Source organism: Mustela nigripes, chromosome 6 (assembly GCF_022355385.1).
Source record: "Mustela nigripes isolate SB6536 chromosome 6, MUSNIG.SB6536, whole genome shotgun sequence".
In the NCBI taxonomy this organism is placed as follows: Eukaryota; Metazoa; Chordata; class Mammalia; order Carnivora; family Mustelidae; genus Mustela; species Mustela nigripes.
This window is the reverse complement of record NC_081562.1, coordinates 143,148,400-143,158,619: the sequence shown is the minus strand read 5'-3', so window position 1 is coordinate 143,158,619 and position 10,220 is coordinate 143,148,400.

The window sequence follows — 10,220 nt, the reverse complement described above, 5'->3', positions numbered from 1 at the left end:
TAATGAGCTCTAGGCACAGAAAGAAAAGAAACTGTGTTTAAGACTAAAACACTCATCAGGCAACCCTATGGCTTTTCTTTTCTGTGTTATAATCAGCACTTCTCTATTGATTCTGTGTCATTGCTTAGTAAGAATTCTTTCCCACCTGCAAAGGATTAAATTGCAATCAAGCACTATAATTAAAATTTATTAATTAATTAATGTGGATCAGGTTTCAATACTTTGGAAGGTGTTAATAAAATTAAAAACAACTAATGAGAATCATATTCTGGATGCCCGATGACACTGAAAAATTTCTTACAGTGAATAAAGTTGTGATTTTCAGACTCATTTTATTGTTTTTTGGGTCAATCAATTGAATGGATAGATGATAGCTCAAATACTCAACTAAGTCTTTAAAAGTTATGGAAAGCCCTGAAACTTAAGATATTTAAGCTCTCTTTCCAAAATTAGAGCTATCTGTTAATGAGCTCTAGGCACAGAAAGAAAAGAAACTGTGTTTAAGACTAAAACACTCATCAGGCAACCCTATGGCTTTTCTTTTCTGTGTTATAATCAGCACTTCTCTATTGATTCTGTGTCATTGCTTAGTAAGAATTCTGTAAGTCTCTAAGTCCCACTTTCTAACATTTATATCTACCAGAGACTTGATTTTGTGTATGTTAAGAAATGAAAGAAAAAAAATACTACCCTGTGTCCTTCTAAAAACAGAATGAAGCATACCCAAAACCTGACTTTTAGACTTTGTAGGGGAAAAGACACATAACAAGAGTCTGCCAAAGAATATATGTCCCTTTGGTCTAAATACAAGACTTCTGTTCTATAATTCAAAGCAAATCCTTCCCTAGGCAGGAGAATGGGAGAAGGATGGAGTAGCCCCAGTCAATTAGGGAAACAGCACTACCATGGATGAATCTACAGCAAATGAATCTACAGTCTAGTGTATGAACCACTGTGGATGAATCTACAGGAAAAAGCATTCCTGTCCAGGGCCAAAGATTGGTCAGGTAGAAAGACAGGTATTGCTAATGTTGGTGATTTTAGTACTGTTTATTTCATTTATTTGTTTCCTTTTTAAGAGCTATTTATTTCTGTCCAATAGAGAACTTTCAAAAGAATCCATTACTTCAGAGAGGCTAATGTGTACTATTTGTTTTATGACACTAAATACACAATTTTAGGTGATTAGGAATTTTCAGAATATGTTCAAATAGACTTATCTATGATGAATTATCAACTTATGATACAGAAAATTATTTACCCACAGACAGAAAATAAAATGGTCTAAGGGAAAAATATAGAACTCTTATTTTTTAAATCATGTTTGAATTTCTGATAAATACTAACAATGAATATGTCTTAATCATCTTGTATATAATGGAGTTTAATACAGTACTGACAGGTGCTTGAGAAATATGTATATGCCAAGTTAAGTAATTAAATCTGATGGTCAAAAAATAAGATAATAAATCTGATAGCCAATATTTGTGAAATGCCATATTAAGAATATATAGTATTGACTTAAATTTGCATTTTCAGGAGTGCCTGGGGGGGCTCAGTGGCTCAATGGGTTAAGCCTCTGCCTTTGGCTCAGGTCATGATGCCAGAGTCCTGGGATTGAGCCCCGCATCGGGCTTTCTGCTCAGTGGGGATCCTGCTTCCTCCTCTCTCTGCCTGCCTCTCTGCCTACTTGTGCTCTCTGTCTGTCAAATAAGTAAATAAAATCTTTTAAAAAATTGCATTTTCATATGCAACAAGACTTTGTATCTAATATCCCATTTTTTTCAATGTTATTATTTATTCTTATAAGAACCCCTGAAAATAGGAGATCTTTTTTACTATCCTACATTGTATCAGATTCGATCACATATAGTCATATAAGTAAAAGTTTATGTTGACTCTATATTGAGAAGACATTCAACATTGATTTGTTTAATGATTTCTTTACTATCCTCTTAAATTTGATCAAAGAAAACACAGGCCAGTTAATAGAAAATTTTTATTCCTTCTCCTTCCTCCTGTTAATTGAGAATTTACCATACAGCATATACACACACTCACACACACACACACATAGGCACACCTACCCTCTATAACTGTCTATAGAAGTTATTCTCAAACTTTTGGTCTCAGGTCCCTTTTACCAGTCTTAAGGATTCTTGAGGACCACAACAAGTTTGAGTTTATGTAGGTTATACCAAGAAATATTTACAGTATTAGAAATTGGAGGAGAAACTTTTCAAGAATTATATTCTTGTACTTAATAAAATGATAAATATTACATGTTATGACTAATGATGTTTTCTGAAAAAATAACTATTTTTCAAAGAAAAAAGAACTTCATGAGAAGAATGATACTGTTTTATAGTTTTGCAAATATCTTAATATTTTGCCCAATAGCAGATACAAGTTTTCATATCTGCTTTTGCGTTTATTTTGTTCTGTTTTTTGTTTAAAGCATATGAAAAATCCAGCTCCACACATATATGTAGCTTAAGAAGGGAGAAGTATTGGGGCTGCCTAGGTGGCTCAGTGGGTTGGGCGACTGCCTTCGGCTCTGGTCACTGTCTCGGAGTCCTGAGGTCAAGTCCCACATCGGGCTCCCAGCTCCATGGGGAGTCTGCTTATCCCTCTGACATTCTCCCCTCTCATTCTCTCTCTCTCACTTTATCTCTCAAATAAATAAATAAAATATTTGGGGGGAAAAAAAGGAAAGGAGAAGTATTTTAATGATCTCCTTAAAAATCTTATAGAAATTCTTTTTAGACATTGCATCAAAACTTGACAAGTGGTGGTTTCTCAAGTGTTCATTATAGGTAGATCTGAAACCCTTCTCTTTTTTTAGATTATTTACTTATTTGATGGGGTGGGTGGGGGGAAGAGCACAAGTAGGGGTCGTGGCATGCAGAGGAAGAGGGAGAAACAGGTGCCCCTCTGAGTGGAGAGCGTGACATGGGGCTTGATTCCAGGGCCCAAGCTGAAAGCAGATGCTTAACAGACTGAGCCACCCAGGCACACCTAGATCTGAAACCCTTTCAATCAGCTTCTATTCTCTCTTACATTAAATCCAATAGCTTGTCTTGTGTTTTGAAGGAATCTTTTAATTCACTCATGATTTTGTAACATCATGCATTAGTAATTTGGAAAATATTGATTTGCTAATTTTCACAGATTTTGCAAATGTTAAGATAATACACCATTTAATATATAAAAATTACATTGGTTAATTTTGCCACTGATCTCATCAAGATAGTCTTTAAATATCAGAAAGATGTCAAGCTCACAGAGGCAGATATAAATTTTCCAAAATTATAATTTTAACTTGAAAGTTCTTATTTTGTCACTGGCCACAAAGACTGTCAGCCACTTTCTTGAAATAATGGGCACACTTTCTTCTTTCTCCCAATGTCAGTCAGCTATCCAAATTAAATGTGAGATGACAAATGCACTAATTTACTGGATGGAGGGAATCCTTTCACAATGTATACATGCATATCAAATAATCACATATAATATACTTAGCATATAAGTATCTTACAATTTTATGTGTCAATAAAACTGAAAATAAATTCTACCTCCAAAAATAAACAAACATAACTTTAGTTTGCAAGTCATTCTTTCAAATAAATTGGTATTCCATTTAAAAAAATGGCTAATTCAGTTTACAACTCAGTCACTCAAGTGTATTTCCTGGAGAAAACCACCATTCTGTCATAGACACCTTATGTGCTTTATAAGTACTTTCCATTTGTTTACATGGAATTACAAAGACATGCACTCAAGGGTTGAGATTTTATAAAATTCACCATTGTAACTACTGCATCAAGGGCATTCTTAAGTAAAACTGGCTTTTAATGTTCCTGTGACTATGTGGTGGAGAAAAATGCAATGAGTAACTAGTACAATATGGGCTGGTGCCCTGATTTGTGCTTAGGTACCAGCAAGTTCATATCTCCCTTCCTCTGCATTGCTTTTGTATCATCTTTGCAAATGTGATCAAGTGAAAGATATTGTATTATTATAAGGATTTTTTTTTTACCTCATTGGACCACTGAATGTGTTTCATAGACCACACTTTGAGAACAACTGGTCTACAAAACCAAGAGGTCTTTATGAAGGTAACATAATGTAGCTGAAAGAATTTGGAAACATACAGACCTGAATTTTAGGCCCAATAGCATTTGCAACTTGTTAGGTTATTTGTAGAATGTTTCTTATATGTTTAGGACTCAGTTATTTCATCTACCAAATGAAATCACAAACATAACTGAAAAAAGGGCTGGCGAACTACTTACTGCTCCTAGGCTGAGCCTCTCTACTGCTTTGGTTTTTTTTTCCCCTCTAATTTGTCTGAGAGACACTGAATTAATTTGAATTTATTGTGATGTCATAATTCTCAGTACAATGTACTTAATGAAAATAAATAAATGCAGATTTCAGTGCTAGACAACTGAAAGAAAAAGAAAGAAAATCAGATTTTCTAACCTTTAGAGCTATGCTCTCCAAATGGTAGAGACTAGTCACTTCTGACTACTGCACAGCTGAAATGTGGCTTGTGCAATTAAATTGTACTTTCCTAGAGAACCTTAAATTTCTATTAATCTCTGCATTGCTGTCTACTATGGTTTCATTTCAAATTAAAGGATCTCCTTTAGTATTTATCACAGAACAGTCCTAGTGGTAATAAACTATCTCAGTCTTTGTTTATCTGAGAAAGTCTTCAATTTCCTTCATTTTTTTTTCATTCATTTTTTTAAAGACAGTTTTGCCAGATACATTGATAGATATTTTTTTCTTTCAGTACTTTGACTATATCATTCTGTTTCCTATTGCCCTATTGTAAGGTTTCTACTGAGAAATCCACTGATAGTCTTATAAGAGTTCACTTGTATGTGATAAACTGTTTTCTCTTGATGCTTTTTCTTTGACTTTAGACAGTTTAATTATAGTGTTTCAGTATGGTCCTCTTTGGATTTCTTTTTTTCTTGGAGTACTTTGAGCTTCTGAATCCATCTCTTTCTTCAGATTTGTGAAGTTTGGGCAGTTATTTCTTCATGTAAGCTCTTTGCCCTTTTTCTCTTCTGAAGTTCCCACATTCTGCATATAGGTCCTCTTGATAAGTCTCTTAGGTCTCTGCTTTTTCTCATTTTTTTTCCCTCCTCTGACTTGATTATTTCAAATGAACTATCTTCGGGTTCACTGATTCTTTCTTTCTTCTGACTCTGAGGTCTGATGTTGTAGCCTTCTAATAAATTTTTCAATGCAGTTATTCTATTTTTCATTCAAGAATTTCTTTATGGTTCTTTTATATAGTTGCTATCTTTTGTTGATATTTTCATTTTATTCCTTTATTTTATTTTTTAGTTGTCCATTGCTGTTCTCTTTCAGATATTGAATATCTTTATGAATATCTTCATTTTAAATTCTTTGGCAGGTATGTTTCTTTAGAATCAGTTTCTAGAGTTTTATTTTGTTTCTTTGATTACACCATACTAACCTATTTATTTCTCTGTCTTGTAATCTTCTGTTGAAATTTAGGAATTAAAAACAAAAACAAAAACAAAACATTGTTTTTGTACCAAGTGTGTAGGGGAAGACCTTCACCAATCACCCTAGCTGGAGATTCTAGACCTCTGAAACTTTCACTCACTTCTTGCTCCCCATGGTCTCTGTGTGAGGAACAGCAATTTTAGTAAGCATCATACTTACCTTTGTTTTCAGCGGCTTCCAAACTGCGATGCTGGTTCCGTCAATGCTCTGAATCAGGTAAGATGGAAACCAGTTTCTTAAGCAGCCCTTAAGAGCAAGAATGCTGGATACATAGTCTATTCCTTTATTCCTGTCCTAAGGAGGGTGCTCCCTATCCAGGCTTTCCTCTGAGCTTCTATGCATTAGGCTGCAAGGGCAGGGGCACAGACATGTAACAAATGCTGCAAATTTTCTTACCTTTTTTACTAGACTCTCCTCTTGGTTTTATAAGCCCTGACTGTTGTAGTTTCTCAATTGGTCCCTAGAGTTCTCACAGAGGTATTCTTGTTCATCTGTTGTCATTAACTGAGGACCTATAACTTCTTATTCTGTCATCTTGCCTTTTTTTTTATGAGTTAAACATAAGTTTAATATGATTTACACGATTTAAAAAAACACACACAACCTGAAAAATTGATTTGAAGAGAGATTTAAAAATTTTTTTTCCTGGTGACTTTTTTTTAAATTTTTTATATTTTATAAACATATATTTTTATCCCCAGGGGTACAGGTCTGTGTTTCACCGGGTTTACACACTTCACAGCACTCACCAAAGCACATACCCTCCCCAATGTCCATAATCCCACCCCCTTCTCCCAAACCCCCTCCCCCCAGCAACCCTCAGTTTGTTTTATGAGATTAAGAGTCACTTATGGTTTGTCTCCCTCCCAATCCCATCTTGTTTCATTTATTCTTCTCCTACCCACTTAAGCCCCCATGTTGCATCACCACTTCCTCATATCAGGGAGATCATATGATAGTTGTTTTTCTCTGCTTGACTTATTTCGCTAAGCATGATACGCTCTAGTTCCATCCATCATCTTGCTTTTTTGTAGTTAAAGTTTTATTGTAACATAGCCACATTCTTTCATTTTTTTGAATTATCTCTGGCTATTTTTATACTGCAACTTCAGAGTTGGAGGTTATGACAAGGACTATCTGTTTACAAAACCTACATATCTATTCCCTCATAGAAGAAGTTTCCAATGTAAGACAAATGAGGTAGACTTCCTGTCTTTTCCAAAGTAAAACCTGAAGCCTTTACCATTCATCACAAGCCCTTAGAGTCTGGTTTATGCTACATTTATGAACGTCTCCCTTATTTTCCTCCACTTTACTCTGTTCATCCCCAACCACACAGGTATTCTTTTCCTCAAACACTCCAGGTACACTTCTACCTCAAGCCCTTAACACATGCTATTCCACTGTCTTGAATACCCTGCCAATAAATACCCAAGTGGCTAGTTCCAATGTCTTCAGATATTTACTCAAAAGCCATCTCTCCATTAACTAGTCCTCTAATCTAAAATTTCAACTCCAACTCTTAACATTTCATGTCCTCCCTTGAATTATTTTCCCCATGGATATAATTAATTCACTATCTTCTCACCTGTCTTTTAAAAAACTTTCTATCTCGTCCTATAAAATATAATCAATATGTTTAAGTTTTATTTACTATAGTACCCTTAAGATCTAAAACAGTGTTTGGTTTGTAGTAGGTGCTACAAAATAATATTGTATTAATAAATGGATAAATGTGAAAGTACTTATGTCACTAAAAGTGCTGAAAAGATTGAGTTATTTATTACTATATTCATGAATTCAATATGCCTTAATTGTAAAGAGGTTCTAGTATACATTGGAACAATTGAGAGCCCAGGAAAAATAAAAACTCAATTTTAAGCACAATTTTTGTTTAAACTTAAAGTATTTTAGTTTGATTTAGGAATCACAATTCCTAAAATTCCATATCATATCATTATAGCACCATACAAATGGAGGAAATTTACTTGACTCTTCATTCATCCAAAAAAAAAAAAAAAAAAAGAAGAAGAAGAAGAATTTAATACAAAAGAGTAAAATAAAAATTAAGCAAGGGTTGTGATTTAATTATATTATATATTTTGGGTATTACAGCTATTTGGTATTTTGCACTTCTTAATGCCATCTTTGGCATCTAAAATGGTCAGATTCGTTAGGATTTCTGAGAGAGTTTCAACAAAGAGATGTGCATTCAATCCTTTTTTCTCAAAAAATCACAGTGTTCACAGCTGAGCTCCAATGACACATCCTACAATCCATTTACCTCAGACCTCAGAGGGCCAACTATGTTGTGTGTGGCTTCTCTTACAACCCAGCCATTAAACTTCAATAGGTTTTTCCTTTCCTTTTTAATTATATGTCATAGGTTTAATTTCTCTTTAATTTTTTATACATGTTGGATTCTGTAGAAACATACCCACTTCTAAGTTGTATCTATTCTTTCTTTTTATGAAGAGAACATATTTTTATGCAAGAGAAGAAGTACTCAAAATTGCACTTGGCATTTGTAACACAGCAAAGGTAACTGTAGTCCTGTTTTATTGTACAACAATCATGTAAACTCCAGCTGTCAAGTCGTCTGATCAGTTCTTCAATAGGAAAAAGGGACTCTGCTAAATCCTGCCCACATGCTGATGTATACCCGCCTAATAACTGTGTTTTTCCCTCTTTATGAATTTCATTTACAATTTTTCTGGGACTTTCAAGGACTATCTTGAAAGAAAGATGTGACTGGAATTGCTAAGTAATAACATTTTCTTTGGGGGGTGTGAAGAAAACATAATCTGTTTTAATTTATACTGAAGCAAAGTGATGAAACCTATCTGCTGTTCTTGGGGTACTTTTCCAACTTAGTCCACAAAGGCCTTCTCTTTCTTTGAATTCTTGCAATAAAGATGTTAGAGATTGACCTTAAGACATCAACAGAGCATAGTGGGCAAGCACATCTAAAGGACAGGATCTTTGGGAACTATTATTAAAGGAATCCTCATTAAGCAAAAAGCAGAATCATGGAGCTCAAGTAATTTGCTCAAGGTTTCCCAGAATTTGCTGTTTTGTTTTGTTTTGTTTTGTTTCCTTACCAGATCTATTACTAGGAACCAGACCTTGAAAATTAAAATTCAAGTCCAGCTTCTTGAATTTTATACACATACACACCTGTGTGTACACACCTGCACACACACACACATTACAAAAAACATAGCTTTGTCACGGAAATGAGAGATGGACTGAAAATATTGTTGCTTCTGCTATAGTTGCTATTGTTCTTACTGTTATTGTTATTATCATAATTAAGGGATAAGTGTTTGGGGAAAGAAAAAGAATCCTGTATCTCCAAAGACTGAGAGAAAAGACTTAGTCTTACTCACTTTTGCATACAAGGGACTGCCATGACCTGGCACATGGTAGATTGTGAATAAATGTAAACAAATGGTAAATCTTTATCCATTAAAAACTTTTAACTTAGAAGAGCTGACTTATTTAGTTCACATAATTGGAATTCAATAGAGATGTTTTATTTTATCTTCATCATAGACTTGTATTCAGTGAGCTAAGTAATACCCTAATATTTTGGGAGATTTCATTAATTTATCACCAAACAAAATCAGGACATTTTCCAAGGATTCTGCAGTTTCTAATCTTTGGAACCCAACTAAGCTATTGTCTTATCTCAGATTATATATGATTTTATAATTAATATAGTTGTGTGGTTATTTTTACTGATACCCATTAAATTGGACTCAGCAAGAGAGCAAAACAATCTTTCTTTTAATTTCTCATTTTTCTTCTTAAAGAAAGAAATTTGTGATATTTGTGTATGGGCCAAAGCCATACAGACATAACCTGCCAATAAAGAAATCCATGTCGGGGCGCCTGGGTGGCTTAGTTGTTAAGCATCTGCTTTTGGCTCAGAGCATTATCCCAGGGTCCTGGGATCAAGCCCCACATTAGGTTCCTCCTTGCTCAGCAGGGAGCCTTCTTCTCCCTTTCCGACTCCCCCTGCTTGTGTTCCCTCTCTCACTCTATCTCCCTCTGTCAAATAAATCAATAAAATCTTTAAAAAGAAAAAAAAAATAAAGAAAAACCATGTCAATGCAAGAGATTATAATAGGTAGTAATAAATAAACAAAGGTAATGTGGTGCATAAACAATGAATCCTAGAACACTGAAAAAATAAATAAAATAAATAAATAAATAAATATATTATCTGGATGCCTCCTTTCAAAGAATTTTTCAAACTAACCATATTTTTAAAAACCAGCATGACTTAGTTTCACTTGACTAAAAAAATTATAGATTATGAAATCTGACTAAAGCAGGCTGACTCCACAAAAATCTGTCTTGTCATTTTTCATTTAGATATGTGGGCTTAAATATAATATTCTTATTTCCAGATATGCTATGCTGGTTTCTAAAGCTACTTGTAAAATTGCCATTTTGAATTCCTAGAACTTCTGCAGCTCCATTATCTAAACATAAAAAGTTCTCTAACTAATTTCCAAGAGAAATAACCTCAAATTTTGACACTAATTTTCATAGTGTAAGTTGTATTTTATCAATACCTAGTTGGGCTATAATATTTTTTAAATTTTATTTATTTATTTGAGAGAGAAAGAGAGAGAGAGGGAGAACACAAAGGGAGAGTGAGA